A 17,430-nucleotide genomic window follows, 5' to 3' on the forward strand; every position below is an offset into this window, starting at 1 on the left:
AAGACGAGCATGTACAGTTGTAGACTTCTGCAGGGGAGCTTTCTGTACCGAGAAGCCGTGGAGAAGTCAATAAAACCAGTATGTACAGGTGTAGACTTCTGCAGGGGAGCTTTCTGCACAGAGAAGCCATGGAGAAGTCAATAAGACCAGCATGTACAGGTGTAGACTTCTGCAGGGGAGGTTTCTGCACTGAGAAGCTGAGGAGAAGCCAATGAAACCAGCATGTACAGGTTTAGACTTCTGCAGGGGAGCTTTCTGCACTGAGAAGCCGCGGAGAAGTCAATGAGACCAGCATGTACAGGTGTAGACTTCAGCAGGGGAGCTTTCTGCACTGAGAAGCCATGGAGAAGTCAGTAAGTCCAGCGTTTACAGGTGTAGACTTCAGCAGGGGAGCTTTCTGCACTGAGAAGCCATGGAGAAGTCAGTAAGTCCAGCGTGTACGGGTGTAGACTTCTGCAGGGGAGCTTTCTGCACCGAGAAGCCATGGAGAAGTCAATAAGACCAGCATGTACAGGTGTTTACTTCTGGAGGGAGCTTTCTGCACCGAGAAGCCATGGAGAAGCCAATAAGACCAGCATGTACAGGTGTAGACTTCTGCAGGGGAGCTTTCTGCACCGAGATGACGTGCAAAAGTCAATAAGACGAGCATGTACAGGTGTAGACTTCTGCAGGGGAGCTTTCTGTACCGAGAAGCCGTGGAGAAGTCAATAAAACCAGTATGTACAGGTGTAGACTTCTGCAGGGTAGCTTTCTGCACAGAGAAGCCATGGAGAAGTCAATAAGACCAGCATGTACAGGTGTAGACTTCTGCAGGGGAGATTTCTGCACTGCTAAGCCATGGAGAAGTCAATAAGACAAGCATGTACAGGTGTCGACTTCTGCAGGGGAGCTTTCTGCACCGAGAAGCCATGGAGAAGCCAATAAGACCAGCATGTACAGGTGTAGACTTCTGCAGGGGAGCTTTCTGCACCGAGATGACGTGCAAAAGTCAATAAGACGCGCATGTACAGTTGTAGACTTCTGCAGGGGAGCTTTCTGTACCGAGAAGCCGTGGAGAAGTCAATAAGACCAGCATGTACAGGTGTAGACTTCTGCAGGGGAGCTTTCTGCACCGAGAAGCCATGGAGAAGCCAATAAGACCAGCATGTGCAGGTGTAGACTTCTGCAGGGGAGCTTTCTGCACTGCTAAGCCATGGGGAAGTCAATAAGACCAGCATGTAGAGGTGTAGACTTCTGCAGGGGAGCTTTCTGCACTGAGAAGCCATGGAGAAGCCAATAAGACCAGCGTGTACAGGTGTCGACTTCTGCAGGGGAGCTTTCTGCACCGAGAAGCCATGGAGAAGCCATTAAGACCAGCATGTACAGGTGTAGACTTCTGCAGGGGAGCTTTCTTCACCGAGAAGCCATGGAGAAGTCAATAAGACCAGCATGTACATGTGTAGACTTCTGCAGGGGAGCTTTCTGCACCGAGATGCCATGGAGAAGCCAATAAAACAAGCATGTACAGGTGTAGACTTCTGCAGGGGAGCTTTCTGCACTGAGAAGCCATGCAGAAGTCAATAAGACCAGCATGTACAGGTGTAGACTTCTGCAGGGGAGCTTTCTGCACTGAGAAGCCATGCAGAAGTCAATAAAACCAGCGTGTACAGGTGTAGACATCTGCAGGGGAGCTTTATGCACCGAGAAGCCATGGAGAAGCCAATAAGACCAGCGTGTACAGGTGTCGACTTCTGCAGGGGAGCTTTCTGCACCGAGAAGCCATGGAGAAGCCAATAAGACCAGCATGTACAGGTGTAGACTTCTGCAGGGGAGCTTTCTGCACCGAGATGACGTGCAAAAGTCAATAAAACGAGCATGTACAGTTGTAGACTTCTGCAGGGGAGCTTTCTGTACCGAGAAGCCGTGGAGAAGTCAATAAAACCAGTATGTACAGGTGTAGACTTCTGCAGGGGAGCTTTCTGCACTGAGAAGCCATGGAGAAGTCAGTAAGTCCAGCGTGTACGGGTGTAGACTTCTGCAGGGGAGCTTTCTGCACAGAGAAGCCATGGAGAAGTCAATAAGACCAGCATGTACAGGTGTAGACTTCTGCAGGGGAGCTTTCTGCACTGCTAAGCCATGGAGAAGTCAATAAGACCAGCATGTACAGGTGTAGACTTCTGCAGGGGAGGTTTCTGCACTGAGAAGCCGAGGAGAAGCCAATGAAACCAGCATGTACAGGTTTAGACTTCTGCAGGGGAGCTTTCTGCACTGAGAAGCCGCGGAGAAGTCAATGAGACCAGCATGTACAGGTGTAGACTTCTGCAGGGGAGCTTTCTGCACCGAGATGACGTGCAAAAGTCAATAAGACGAGCATGTACAGTTGTAGACTTCTGCAGGGGAGCTTTCTGTACCGAGAAGCCGTGGAGAAGTCAATAAAACCAGTATGTACAGGTGTAGACTTCTGCAGGGGAGCTTTCTGCACAGAGAAGCCATGGAGAAGTCAATAAGACCAGCATGTACAGGTGTAGACTTCTGCAGGGGAGATTTCTGCACTGCTAAGCCATGGAGAAGTCAATAAGACCAGCATGTACAGGTGTAGACGTCTGCAGGGGAGGTTTCTGCACTGAGAAGCCGAGGAGAAGCCAATGAAACCAGCATGTACAGGTTTAGACTTCTGCAGGGGAGCTTTCTGCACTGAGAAGCCGCGGAGAAGTCAATGAGACCAGCATGTACAGGTGTAGACTTCAGCAGGGGAGCTTTCTGCACTGAGAAGCCATGGAGAAGTCAGTAAGTCCAGCGTTTACAGGTGTAGACTTCAGCAGGGGAGCTTTCTGCACTGAGAAGCCATGGAGAAGTCAGTAAGTCCAGCGTGTACGGGTGTAGACTTCTGCAGGGGAGCTTTCTGCACTGAGAAGCCATGGAGAAGCCAATAAGACCAGCGTGTACAGGTGTCGACTTCTGCAGGGGAGCTTTCTGCACCGAGAAGCCATGGAGAAGCCATTAAGACCAGCATGTACAGGTGTAGACTTCTGCAGGGGAGCTTTCTTCACCGAGAAGCCATGGAGAAGTCAATAAGACCAGCATGTACATGTGTAGACTTCTGCAGGGGAGCTTTCTGCACAGAAAAGCCATGGAGAAGCCAATAAAACAAGCATGTACAGGTGTAGACTTCTGCAGGGGAGCTTTCTGCACTGAGAAGCCATGCAGAAGTCAATAAGACCAGCATGTACAGGTGTAGACTTCTGCAGGGGAGCTTTCTGCACTGAGAAGCCATGCAGAAGTCAATAAAACCAGCGTGTACAGGTGTAGACATCTGCAGGGGAGCTTTATGCACCGAGAAGCCATGGAGAAGCCAATAAGACCAGCGTGTACAGGTGTCGACTTCTGCAGGGGAGCTTTCTGCACCGAGAAGCCATGGAGAAGCCAATAAGACCAGCATGTACAGGTGTAGACTTCTGCAGGGGAGCTTTCTGCACCGAGATGACGTGCAAAAGTCAATAAGACGAGCATGTACAGTTGTAGACTTCTGCAGGGGAGCTTTCTGTACCGAGAAGCCGTGGAGAAGTCAATAAAACCAGTATGTACAGGTGTAGACTTCTGCAGGGGAGCTTTCTGCACAGAGAAGCCATGGAGAAGTCAATAAGACCAGCATGTACAGGTGTAGACTTCTGCAGGGGAGGTTTCTGCACTGAGAAGCTGAGGAGAAGCCAATGAAACCAGCATGTACAGGTTTAGACTTCTGCAGGGGAGCTTTCTGCACTGAGAAGCCGCGGAGAAGTCAATGAGACCAGCATGTACAGGTGTAGACTTCAGCAGGGGAGCTTTCTGCACTGAGAAGCCATGGAGAAGTCAGTAAGTCCAGCGTTTACAGGTGTAGACTTCAGCAGGGGAGCTTTCTGCACTGAGAAGCCATGGAGAAGTCAGTAAGTCCAGCGTGTACGGGTGTAGACTTCTGCAGGGGAGCTTTCTGCACCGAGAAGCCATGGAGAAGTCAATAAGACCAGCATGTACAGGTGTTTACTTCTGGAGGGAGCTTTCTGCACCGAGAAGCCATGGAGAAGCCAATAAGACCAGCATGTACAGGTGTAGACTTCTGCAGGGGAGCTTTCTGCACCGAGATGACGTGCAAAAGTCAATAAGACGAGCATGTACAGGTGTAGACTTCTGCAGGGGAGCTTTCTGTACCGAGAAGCCGTGGAGAAGTCAATAAAACCAGTATGTACAGGTGTAGACTTCTGCAGGGTAGCTTTCTGCACAGAGAAGCCATGGAGAAGTCAATAAGACCAGCATGTACAGGTGTAGACTTCTGCAGGGGAGATTTCTGCACTGCTAAGCCATGGAGAAGTCAATAAGACAAGCATGTACAGGTGTAGACTTCTGCAGGGGAGCTTTCTGCACAGAGAAGCCATGGAGAAGTCAATAAGACCAGCATGCATAGGTGTAGACTTCTGCAGCGGAGCTTTCTGCACAGAGAAGCCATGGAGAAGTCAATAAGACCAGCATGCATAGGTGTAGACTTCTGCAGGGGAGGTTTCTGCACCGAGAAGCCGCGGAGAAGTCAATAAGACCAGCATATACAGGTGTAGATATCTGCAAGGGAGCTTTCTGCACTGAGAAGCCGCAAAGAAGTCAATAAGACCAGCATGTACAGGTGTAGACTTCTGCAGGGGAGCTTTCTGCACCGAGAAGCCATGGAGAAGTCAATAAGACCAGCATGTACAGGTGTAGACTTCTGCAGGGGAGCTTTCTGCACTGAGAAGCCATGGAGAAGTCAATAAGACCAGCATGTACAGGTGTAGACTTCTGCAGGGGAGCTTTCTGCACTGAGAAGCCATGGAGAAGTCAATAAGACCAGCGTGTACAGGTGTAGACTTCTGCAGGGGAGCTTTCTGCACTGAGAAGCCAAGGAGAAGCCAATAAGACCAGCGTGTACAGGTGTAGATTTCTGCAGGGGAGCTTTCTGCACTGAGAAGCCGCAGAGAAGTCAATAAGACCAGCATGTACAGGTTTAGACTTCTGCAAGGGAGCTTTCTGCACTGAGAAGCCGCAGAGAAGTCAATAAGACCAGCATGTACAGGAGTGGACTTCTGCAGGGGAGCTTTCTGCACCGAGAAGCCATGGAGAAGCCATTAAGACCAGCATGTACAGGTGTAGACTTCTGCAGGGGAGCTTTCTGCACTGGAGAAGTCAATAAGACCTGCATATACAGGTGTAGCCTTTTGCAGGGGAGCTTTCTGCATTGAGAAGCCGCGGAGAAGCCAATAAGACCAGCAAGTACAGGTGTACACTTCTGCAGGGGAGCTTTCTGCACTGAGAAGCTGCGGAGAAGTCAATAAGACCAGCATGTACAGGAGTAGACTTCTGCAGGGGAGCTTTCTGCACTGGAGAAGTCAATAAGACCTGCATATACAGGTGTAGCCTTTTGCAGGGGAGCTTTCTGCATTGAGAAGCCGCGGAGAAGCCAATAAGACCAGCAAGTACAGGTGTACACTTCTGCAGGGGAGCTTTCTGCACTGAGAAGCTGCGGAGAAGTCAATAAGACCAGCATGTACAGGTGTAGACTTCTGCAGGGGAGCTTTCTGCACAGAGAAGCCATGGAGAAGCCATGTACAGGTGTAGACTTCTGCAGGGGAGTGTTATACACTGAGAAGCCGTGCAGAAGCCAATAAAACCAGCATGTACAGGTGTAGACTTCTGCAGGGGAGCTTTCTGCACTGAGAAGCCATGCAGAAGTCAATAAAACCAGCATGTACAGGTGTAGACTTCTGCAGGGGAGCTTTCTGCACTGAGAAGCCATGGAGAAGCAATTAATACCAGCATGTACAGGTGTAGACTTCTGCAGGGGAGCTTCCTGCACCGAGAAGCCATGGGAAGTCAGTAAGACCAGCATGTACAGGTGTAGACTTCTGCAGGGGAGCTTTCTGCACTGAGAAGCCATGGAGAAGCCAATAAGACCAGCATGTACAAGTGTAGACATCTGCAGGGGAGCTTTCTGCACCGAGAAGCCATGGGGAGGTCAATAAGACCAGCATGTACAGGTGTAGACTTCTGCAGGGGAGCTTTCAGCACTGAGAAGCCATGGAGAAGCCAATAAAACCAGCATGTACAGGTGTAGACTTCTGCAGGGGAGCTTTCTGCACCGAGAAGCCATGGGGAGGTCAATAAGACCAGCATGTACAGGTGTAGACTTCTGCAGGGGAGCTTTCAGCACTGAGAAGCCATGGAGAAGTCAATAAGACCAGCATGTACAGGTGTACACTTCTTCAGGGGAGCTTTCTGCACCGAGAAGCCGCGGATAAGCCAATAAGACCAGCATGTACACGTGTAGACTTCTTCAGGGGAGCTTTCTGCACTGAGAAGCCACGGAGAAGCCAATAACACCAGCATGTACAGGTTTAGACTTCTGCAAGGGAGCTTTCTGCACTGAGAAGCCGCAGAGAAGTCAATAAGACCAGCATGTACAGGTGTAGACTTCTGCAGGGGAGCTTTCTGCACTGAGAAGCCATGCAGAAGTCAATAAAACCAGCATGTACAGGTGTAGACATCTGCAGGGGAACTTTCTGCACCAAGAAGCCACGAAGAAGTCAATAAGACCAGCATGTACAGGTGTATACTTATGCAGGGAGCTTTCTGCACTGAGAAGCCATGGAGAAGCAATTAAGTCCAGCATGTACAGGTGTAGAATTCTGCAGGGGAGCTTCCTGCACCGAGAAGCCATGGGGAAGTCAATAAGACCAGCATGTACAGGTGTAGACTTCTGCAGGGGAGCTTTCTGCACTGAGAAGCCATGGAGAAGCCAATAAGACCAGCATGTACAGGTGTATACTTCTGCAGGGGAGATTTCTGCACTGCTAAGCCATGGAGAAGTCAATAAGACCAGCATGTACAGGTGTGGACTTCTGCAGGGGAGCTTTCTGCACTGAGAAGCCATGGAGAAGTCAATAAGACCAGCATGTACAGGTGTTTACTTCTGGAGGGGAGCTTTCTGCACTGAGAAGCCATGGAGAAGTCAATAAGACCAGCATGTAGAGGTGTAGACTTCTGCAGGGGAGCTTTCTGCACTGAGAAGCCATGGAGAAGCAATTAAGACCAGCATGTACATGTGTAGACTTCTGTAGGGAGCTTTCTGCACTGAGAAGCCATGGAGAAGTCAATAGGACCAGCATGTACAGGTGTAGACATCTGCAGAGGAGCTTTCTGCACTGAGAAGCCGCGGAGAGGCCAATAAGACCAGCATGTACAGGTGTAGACTTCTACAGGGGAACTTTCTGCACTGAGAATCCGCGGAGAAGTCAATAAGACCAGCATGTACAGGTGTAGACTTCTGCAGGGGAGCTTTCTGCACTGAGAAGCCGCGGAGAAGTCAATAAGACCAGCATGTACAGGTGTAGATTTCTGCAAGGGAGCTTTCTGCACTGAGAAGCCGCGAAGAAGTCAATAAGACGAGCATGTACAGGTGTAGACTTCTGCAGGGGAGCTTTCTGCACTGAGAAGCCATGGAGAAGTCAATAAGACCAGCGTGTACAGGTGTAGACTTCAGCAGGGGAGCTTTCTGCACTGAGAAGCCATGGAGAAGTCAGTAAGTCCAGCGTGTACAGGTGTAGACTTCAGCAGGGGAGCTTTCTGCACTGAGAAGCCATGGAGAAGTCAGTAAGTCCAGCGTGTACGGGTGTAGACTTCTGCAGGGGAGCTTTCTGCACTGAGAAGCCATGGAGAAGCCAATAAGACCAGCATGTACAGGTGTTTACTTCTGCAGGGGAGCTTTCTGCACCGAGAAGCCATGGAGAAGCCATTAAGACCAGCATGTACAGGTGTAGACTTCTGCAGGGGAGCTTTCTGCACTGGAGAAGTCAATAAGACCTGCATATACAGGTGTATCCTTCTGCAGGGGAGCTTTCTGCATTGAGAAGCCGCAGAGAAGCCAATAAAACCAGCATGTACAGGTGTATCCTTCTGCATGGGAGCTTTCTGCACCGAGAAGCCGCGGAGAAGTCAATAAAACCAGCATGTACAGGTGTAGCCTTCTGCAGGGGAGCTTTCTGCACCGAGAAGCCATGGGGAAGTCAATAAGACCAGCATGTACATGTGTAGACTTCTGCAGGGGAGCTTTCTGCACAGAGAAGCCATGGAGAAGCCATGTACAGGTGTAGACTTCTGCAGGGGAGTGTTATACACTGAGAAGCCGTGCCGAAGCCAATAAGACCAGCATGTACAGGTGTAGACTTCTGCAGGGGAGCTTTCTGCACTGAGAAGCCATGGAAAAGTCAATAAAACCAGCATGTACAGGTGTAGACATCTGCAGGGGAACTTTCTGCACCGAGAAGCCACAGAGAAGTCAATAAAACCAGCATGTACAGGTGTATACTTCTGCAGGGAGCTTTCTGCACTGAGAAGCCATGGAGAAGCAATTAAGACCAGCATGTACAGGTGTAGACTTCTGCAGGGGAGCTTCCTGCACCGAGAAGCCATGGGGAAGTCAATAAGACCAGCATGTACAGGTGTAGACTTCTGCAGGGGAGATTTCTGCACTGAGAAGCCATGGAGAAGCCAATAAGACCAGCATGTACAGGTGTAGACTTCTGCAGGGGATCTTTCTGCACCGAGAAGCCATGGAGAAGCCAATAAGACCAGCATGTACAGGTGTACACTTCTTCAGGGGAGCTTTGTGCACCGAGAAGCCGCAGATAAGCCAATAAGATCAGCATGTACACGTGTAGACTTCTTCAGGGGAGCTTTCTGCACTGAGATGCCGCGGAGAAGTCAATAAGACCAGCATGTACAGGTGTACACTTCTGCAGGGGAGCTTTCTGCACTGAGAAGCCATGCAGAAGTCAATAAAACCAGCATGTACAGGTGTAGACATCTGCAGGGGAACTTTCTGCACCGAGAAGCCACGAAGAAGTCAATAAGACCAGCATGTACAGGTGTATACTTCTGCAGGGAGCTTTCTGCACTGAGAAGCCATGGAGAAGCAATTAAGACCAGCATGTACAGGTGTAGACTTCTGCAGGGGAGCTTCCTGCACTGAGAAGCCATGGGGAAGTCAATAAGACCAGCATGTACAGGTGTAGACTTCTGCAGGGGAGCTTTCTGCACCGAGAAGCCATGGAGAAGCCAATAAGACCAGCATGTACAGGTGTAGACTTCTGCAGGGGAGCTTTCTGCACCGAGAAGCCATGGAGAAGTCAATAAGACCAGCATGTACATGTGTAGACATCTGCAGGGGAGCTTTCTGCACCGAGAAGCCATGGAGAAGCAAATAAGACCAGCATGTACAGGTGTATACTTCTGAAGGGAGCTTTCTGCACTGAGAAGCCATGGAGAAGCAATTAAGACCAGCATGTACAGGTGTAGACTTCTGCAGGGGAGCTTCCTGCACCGAGAAGCCATGGAGAAGTCAATAAGACCAGCATGTACAGGTGTAGACTTCTGCAGGGGAGCTTTCTGCACTGAAAAGCCATGGGGAAGTCAATAAGACCAGCATGTACAGGTGTAGACTTCTGCAGGGGAGCTTTCTGCACCGAGAAGCCATGGAGAAGCCAATAAGACCAGCATGTACAGGTGTAGACTTCTGCAGGGGAGGTTTCTGCCCAGAGAAGCCATGGAGAAGTCAATAAGACCAGCATGTACAGGTGTAGACTTCTGCAGGGGAGCTTTCGGCACAGAGAATCCATGGAGAAGTCAATAAGACCAGCATGTACAGGTGTGGACTTCTGCAGGGGAGCTTTCTGCACAGAGAAGCCATGGAGAAGTCAATAAGTCCAGCTTGTACAGGTGTAGACTTCTGCAGGGGAGGTTTCTGCCCAGAGAAGCCATGGAGAAGCCAATAAGACGAGCATGTACAGGTGTAGCCTTCTGCAGGGGAGCTTTCTGCACTGAGAAGCCGCGGAGAAGCCAATAAGACCAGTATGTACAGGTGTAGACTTCTGCAGGGGAGCTTTCTGCACTGAGAAGCCATGGAGAAGCCAATAAGACCAGCATGTACAGGTGTAGACTTCTGCAGGGGATCTTTCTGCACTGAGAAGCAGCGGGGAAGTCAATAAGACCAGCATGTACAGGTGTAGACTTCTGCAGGGGAGCTTTCTGCACTGAGAAGCCATGCAGAATTCGATAAGACCAGCATGTACAGGTGTACACTTCTGCAGGGAGCTTTCTGCACCGAGAAGCCACGAAGAAGTCAATAAAACCAGCATGTACAGGTGTAGACTTCTGCAGGGGAGCGTTCTGCACTGAGAAGCAGCGGGGAAGTCAATAAGACCAGCATGTACAGGTGTAGACTTCTGCAGGGGAGCTTTCTGCACTGAGAAGCCGTGCAGAAGCCAATAAGACCAACATGTACAGGTATAGACTTCTGCAGGGGAGCGTTCTGTTGGGTATTTTGTGTAGATGTGGGGCCTGGTGGTATTTTCTTACCGCCGAAAAAATAATTTAGCAACAATCACTCCTTGTATTCAGATTGGGTTATGTATAAAAATAATACAGTGGATATGCATTATTTCAGTACAGAGACATATTTAGATGGTATACATTTGTTGGTATGCGCGGTTGGTATGCGTGGTTGGTATGCATGGTTGGTATGCGTGGTTGGTGGTATTTTTGGTGAGCATAATTCCTTTGTTTTATTTGTGGCCCCAATATCCAGAACCCCTTATTTTTGTTTAGATTGTTCGTTTGATCACTAGAGAGACCTCAGGCCTACATTTCAGAAATACCACATTTTCATTTTTAGTGTGCCACCATGGGCAATTTGTCACTGAATTATTTACAACAGTGAGCTAACATATGGTATAACACTCACTATTTTATATACAACAGTGAACTATGTCCCGGGTCTCTATTTCTGCTGACTCATTTACCTTCAGAAGGCTATAACACACACAGTTATTTATAATTGCTCATACTGAATGAAATCGTGCACACAGCTGCAGCTAAGTCTTATTTTTAGCTACCTTAAAAATGACAATTGCACTGTCTAAACATCTCCCCACATCATCAGCACTGTAATGGTAAATGCACAAAGGAAAGAGAAAATAAAACACACTACCCGTCTGCTTTCAGATATTTTTGTGTATTATAAAAATTGCATTTAAACACGATTTCACTCTTTTTACAGAAATAAATGAAATAGCACAGTCAACATTATCTGTAACAAAATGAGAAGAGGGCAATGAGAACAGTCGCAACATTAAACATATTGATAAAACACTGGAATTCTTTCGTCTACACTGACTGAATAGTTTCGCATTCATGCACACTGCCCCCGTACTTTACAATGTATAATTACCTAATCTGTTCAGCATGTGAAATTCTTCGGCTGGTCGCCTTCTGGATGTGGCAAATCCCTCTTCAAACACCCCCAGTGAGAACAGGCATCTGCCGTTACTGTAACGCTCACCTGATTCCCGTAGAGGCGCCGGTCTTGACTGGGCGTATACCGTATCTTCAAAGGTGATGTGTAACACACGGCTGGCTCTTTGGGCTGGACCTCTGTGCACTGTATGTCTGACTCGAAGGGTAAGATGTCTGCAGATAGAAAATATGGGATTAATGAACTGGGTTATTGAATGTCTCTCTCTTCTTCCCTTTCTCTTCTCCTGTAGAACCCCAAAGGTTAACGCTCTCACCTTAGGTAAGTGAACGCCGTGCTCTCCATCTGCCTCGGGGCAGGGTGCTGTAACCAGTTTCTTCACTGGATAAGGGGAGCAGGCCTCTTGACTTCAGAGGACTGCTGTCCGTCGTTTACTGCACGAACGGTAAGTTTCGAGTAATTCTAATGTCTTTAAAAGTCTTTAGTAATGATGTCTCTTGTTTTGCAGGGTTCCGGCGATGGCGGATGACGGGCTGAAGTGAGTTGAAGATGGAGCCCGTGTGATGAATGGAAGCGCCTGGAAGCACGTAAGTAAGCGCTTGTTGCCTGCTTCACGATGCGCTCTAACTGTCTTTTTATTTTGCAGGTACAAGTTCGGAGCGGCTGCAGGGTGCCGGAATACCCACTGGGTTAGATGTGGAAAGGAGTAATGGCACGTGAGTATTAAAGTTCCCCAATGTCTTTAAACGCACCTTGTTTTGTCTTTCAGATGCGGGATGCAGCACCGAAGGCCTCCGGAGCGCGCGAAGAGTTGGTAAGCTTTTGTCTTTCAGATGCCGGAATGCAGTGTGAAGACCTCCGGAGCGCACGAAGAGTAGGTAAGCATTTGTCTTTCAGATGCCGGAATGCAGCGCGAGGCGTTGGTGACAGCCGATGGACCAGGTAAGTGAAGAGCTGTCACTGAAGACCGTAATGCTAACCTGTTCTTTCTTGTCTTTATAGGTGTTGCTGAAGACTGTATTCAGGATGGTAAGCCTTTTTCCTTAGGCCCAGGATCAGATGCAGAAGACACGATGAGCGTTCTGCTGCAGAGGATGCAGAATAACGCAAAGCAAGATTCACCCATCGGGTGTGGTTTAAATAGCCTCCTGTAGTGCTTAGGTGTCTCATTCCACAGCCACGCCTAGGTAAGAAAAGAGTTCCTGCTTTCCAGAAGAGTTCCAGTGTTCTGAATCTAGGGAGTGGCTCCTGCCCCACCCAACAGGAAAAGTAGTTCCAAACAGAAGAGGATCAGAGGCTCAACTGGCAGGCAAGTAAGCAGCATGGTCTGCTGCAGGTAAGTCCACCCAAGCATTATGAGCCCGGCGCTTCCAGCGCTGGGACTGGGCATATTTATGAGCCTGGTGCCACTGGCGCCAGGACTGGGTCCAAAAGGTCCCAATTGGGACTGGTTGGCACTCGGAACCTGGGTTATGGATCTGCTTCCAAGGGAGTTGGGAAAACCCTGACCTTTTGGAAGCAGAGATCATGACAGTTTTATTTGTGGCCCCAATATCCATAACCCCTTATTTTTGTTTAGATTGTTCGTTTGATCACTAGAGAGACCTCAGGACTACATTTCAGAAATACCACATTTTCATTTTTAGTGTGCCACTATGGGCAATTTCTTACTGAATTATTTACAACAGCGAGCTAACATATGGTACAACACTCACCTTTTTATATACAACAGTGAACTATGTCCCGGGTCTCTATTTCTGCTGACTCATTTACCTTCAGCAGGCTATAACACACACAGTTATTTATAATTGCTCATACTGAATGAAATCGTGCACACAGCTGCAGCCAAGCCTTATTTTTAGCTACCTTAAAAATGACAATTGCACCGTCTAAACATCTCCCCACATCATCAGCACTGTAATGGTAAATGCACAAAGGAAAGAGAAAATAAAACACACTACCCGTCTGCTTTCAGATATTTTTGTGTATTATAAAAATTGCATTTAAACACGATCTTACTCTTTTTACAGAAATAAATGAAATAGCACAGTCAACATTATCTGTAACAAAATGAGAAGAGGGCGATGAGAACAGTCGCAACATTAAACATGTTGATAAAACACTGGAATTCTTTTGTCTACAATGACTGAATAGTTTCGCATTCATGCACACTGCCCCCGTACTTTGCAATGTATAATTACCTAATCTGTTCAGCATGTGAAATTCTTCGGCTGGTCACCTTCTGGATGTGGCAAATCCCTCTTCAAACACCCCCAGTGAGAACAGGCATCTGCCGTTACTCAAACCGGGGATTATTGTCTGGGATTCCCAGTCTCTGCAGCAGTGCAGCTGGGATCTGCTTTTTCAATCAGGAACTCCCCAGCCAGCAGTCAGGTCTTTCTCACAGCTGTGTAAAATGTATTCTGCCTTCTTCTCCCCCCAGATTCTACAGGAAAACCTGGTTACAGCCTCTAATATGATGCTTGTCCAATAAGAATCCCTCATGTTCTATCCTCCCCCTGCACACAATAGAAATCTTTTACAGTAAGCAACTGTAACAAAACTGATTTCCTGCTATTCGAGTCTTTGCTTCCTGCAAATACTGTGGACAGAGCAGCACAGAGCAGCAAAAAGAAAAAAAAAATCTGGATGCGTGTTTAAAATGACTTTCAGAGCCTGTCTTTTCCTTCCATTTTTGCACTGGAGAACACATTATTTTATTAATCAGTTAGCATGATAGTTTTTTGTTAATGAGGTTAGTTCAGTAATCCTCAAATGTGTCTCCTGCAACAGAGGGATTTCAGGTAAAATAAATATATGCTTTTAACTGTGAAAAAAAAATTATTTGCATTTTATATGTAGAAATCGTTTTTGACTGCATAGCCTGTTTTCATTTACATGTCCATGTTACACTGGCAACACATGCCCTGATGTACCACCTTATAGCAATGCACCAAACCCATGAAGTGGTGCGCACTTCAAAAAACATGATATACATTGATCCTGTGCAGTGGTGCTGTGCTCTGTGCTCCCAAAACACACTAAACAATCCTACAGTTCTGCACTGAGAAGCCGTGCAGAATCCAATAAGACCAGCATGTACAGGTGTATACTTCTGCAGGGGAGCGTTCTTCACTGAGAAGCCATGTAGAAGTCAATAAAACCAGCATGTACAGGTGTAGACTTCTGCAGGGGAGCTTTCTGCACCGAGAAGCCATGGAGAAGTCAATAAGACCAGCATGTACAGGTGTTTACTTCTGGAGGGAGCTTTCTTCACCGAGAAGCCATGGAGAAGCCATTAAGACCAGCATGTACAGGTGTAGACTTCGGCAGGGGAGCATTCTGCACCAAGAAGCCATGGGGAAGTGAATAAGACCAGCATGTACAGGTGTAGACTTCTGCAGGGGAGCTTTCTGCACCAAGAAGCCATGGAGAAGCCAATAAAACCAGCATGTACAGGTGTAGACTTCTGCAGGTGAGCTTTCTGCACCGAGATGCCATGCAAAAGTCAATAAGACAAGCATGTACAGTTGTAGACTTCTGCAGGGGAGCTTTCTGCACCGAGAAGCCGTGGAGAAGTCAATAAAACCAGCAAGTACAGGTGTGGACTTCTGCAGGGGAGCTTTCTGCACCGAGAAGCCGTGGAGAACTCAATAAGACTAGCATGTACAGGTGTAGACTTCTGCATGGGAGCTTTCTGCACCGAGAAGCCGTGGAGAAGTCAATAAGACCAGCATGTACAGGTGTAGACTTCTGCAGGGGAGCTTTCTGCACCGAGAAGCCGTGGGGAAGTCAATAAGACCAGCATGTATAGGTGTAGACTTCTGCAGGGGAGTTTCTGCACCGAGAAGCCGTGGAGAAGTCAATAAGACCAGCATGTACAGGTGTAGACTTCTGCAGGGGAGGCTTCTGAACAGAGAAGCCATGGAGAAGTCAATAAGACCAGCATGCAAAGGTGTAGACTTCTGCAGGGGAGCTTTCTGCACTGAGAAGCCGTGCAGAAGCCGATAAGACCAGCATGTACAGGTGTAGACTTCTGCAGGGGAGCTTTCTGCACTGAGAAGCCGTGCAGAAGCCGATAAGACCAGCATGTACAGGTGTAGACTTCTGCAGGGGAGCTTTCTGCACTGAGAAGCCATGCAGAAGCCGATAAGACCAGTATGTACAGGTGTAGACTTCTGCAGGGGACCTTTCTGCACTGAGAAGCCATGCAGAAGTCGATAAGACCAGCATGTACAGGTGTAGACTTCTGCAGGGTAGCTTTCTGCACTGAGAAGCCATGCAGAAGTCAATAAGACCAGCATGTACAGGTGTAGACTTCGGCAGGGGAGCTTTCTGCACTGAGAAGCCATGGAGAAGCCAATAAGACCAGCATGTGCAGGTGTAGACTTCTGCAGGGGAGCTTTCTGCACTGCTAAGCCATGGGGAAGCCAAAAAGACCAGCATGTACAGGTGTAGACTTCTGTAGGGGAGATTTCTCCACTGAGAAGCCGTGGAGAAGTCAATAAGACCAGCATGTACAGGTGTAGACTTCTGCAGGGGAGATTTCTGCACTGCTAAGCCATGGAGAAGTCAACAAGACCAGCATGTACAGGTGTAGACTTCTGCAGGGGAGGTTTCTGCACTGAGAAGCCGAGGAGAAGCCAATGAAACCAGCATGTACAGGTTTAGACTTCTGCAGGGGAGCTTTCTGCACGGAGAAGCCGCGGAGAAGTCAATGAGACCAGCATGTACAGTTGTAGACTTCAGCAGGGGAGCTTACTGCACTGAGAAGCCATGGAGAAGTCAGTAAATCCAGCATGTACAGGTGTAGACTTCAGCAGGGGAGCTTTCTGCACTGAGAAGCCATGGAGAAGTCAGTAAGTCCAGCATGTACGGGTGTAGACTTCTGCAGGGGAGCTTTCTTCACCGAGAAGCCATGGAGAAGTCAATAAAACCAGCATGTACATGTGTAGACTTCTGCAGGGGAGCTTTCTGCACCGAGATGCCGTGCAAAAGTCAATAAGACGAGCATGTACAGTTGTAGACTTCTGCAGGGGAGCTTTCTGCACAGAGAAGCCGTGGAGAAGTCAATAAGACCAGCATGTACAGGTGTAGACTTCTGCAGGGGAGCTTTCTGCACCGAGAAGCCGTGGAGAAGTCAATAAGACCAGCATGTACAGGTGTAGACTTCTGCAGGGGAGCTTTCTGCACCGAGAAGCCGTGGGGAAGTCAATAAGATCAGCATGTACAGGGGTAGACTTCTGCAGGGGAGCTTTCTGCACCGAGAAGCCATGGAGAAGTCAATAAGACTAGCATGTACAGGTGTAGACTTCTGCAGGGGAGGCTTCTGAACAGAGAAGCCATGGAGAAGTCAATAAGACCAGCATGTACAGGTGTAGACTTCTGCAGGGGAGCTTTCTGCACCGAGATGCCATGGAGAAGTCAATATGACCAGCATGTACAGGTGTAGACTTTTGCAGGGGAGCTTTCTGCACTGAGATGACGTGCAGAAGTCAATAAGACCAGCATGTACAGTTGTAGACTTCTGCAGGGGAGCTTTCTGCACCGAGAAGCCATGGAGAAGTTAATAAGACCAGCATGTACAGGTGTAGACTTCTGCAGGGGAGCTTTCTGCACCGAGAAGCCATGGAGAAGTCAATAAGACCAGCATGTACAGGTGTAGACTTCTGCAGGGGAGCTTTCTGCACCAAGAAGCCATGGAGAAGCCAATAAGACCAGCATGTACAGGTGTAGACTTCTGCAGGGGAGCTTTCTGCACCGAGATGACGTGCAAAAGTCAATAAGACGAGCATGTACAGGTGTAGACTTCTGCAGGGGAGCTTTCTGTACCGAGATGCCATGGAGAAGTCAATATGACCAGCATGTACAGGTGTAGACTTCTGCAGGGGAGCATTCTGCACCAAGAAGCCATGGGGAAGTGAATAAGACCAGCATGTACAGGTGTAGCCTTCTGCAGGGGAGCTTCCTGCACTGAGAAGCCATGCAGAAGCCAATAAGACCAGCATGTACAGGTGTAGCCTTCTGCAGGGGAGCTTTCTGCACCGAGAAGCCGCGGAGAAACCAATAAGACCAGCATTTACAGGTGTAGACTTCTGCAGGGGAGATTTCTGCACCGAGAAGCCACGGAGAAGTCAATAAAA

This window comes from Ambystoma mexicanum, chromosome 4p (genome assembly GCF_040938575.1).
Source record: "Ambystoma mexicanum isolate Mex_15411 chromosome 4p, UKY_AmexF1_1, whole genome shotgun sequence".
Classification (NCBI taxonomy): domain Eukaryota; kingdom Metazoa; phylum Chordata; class Amphibia; order Caudata; family Ambystomatidae; genus Ambystoma; species Ambystoma mexicanum.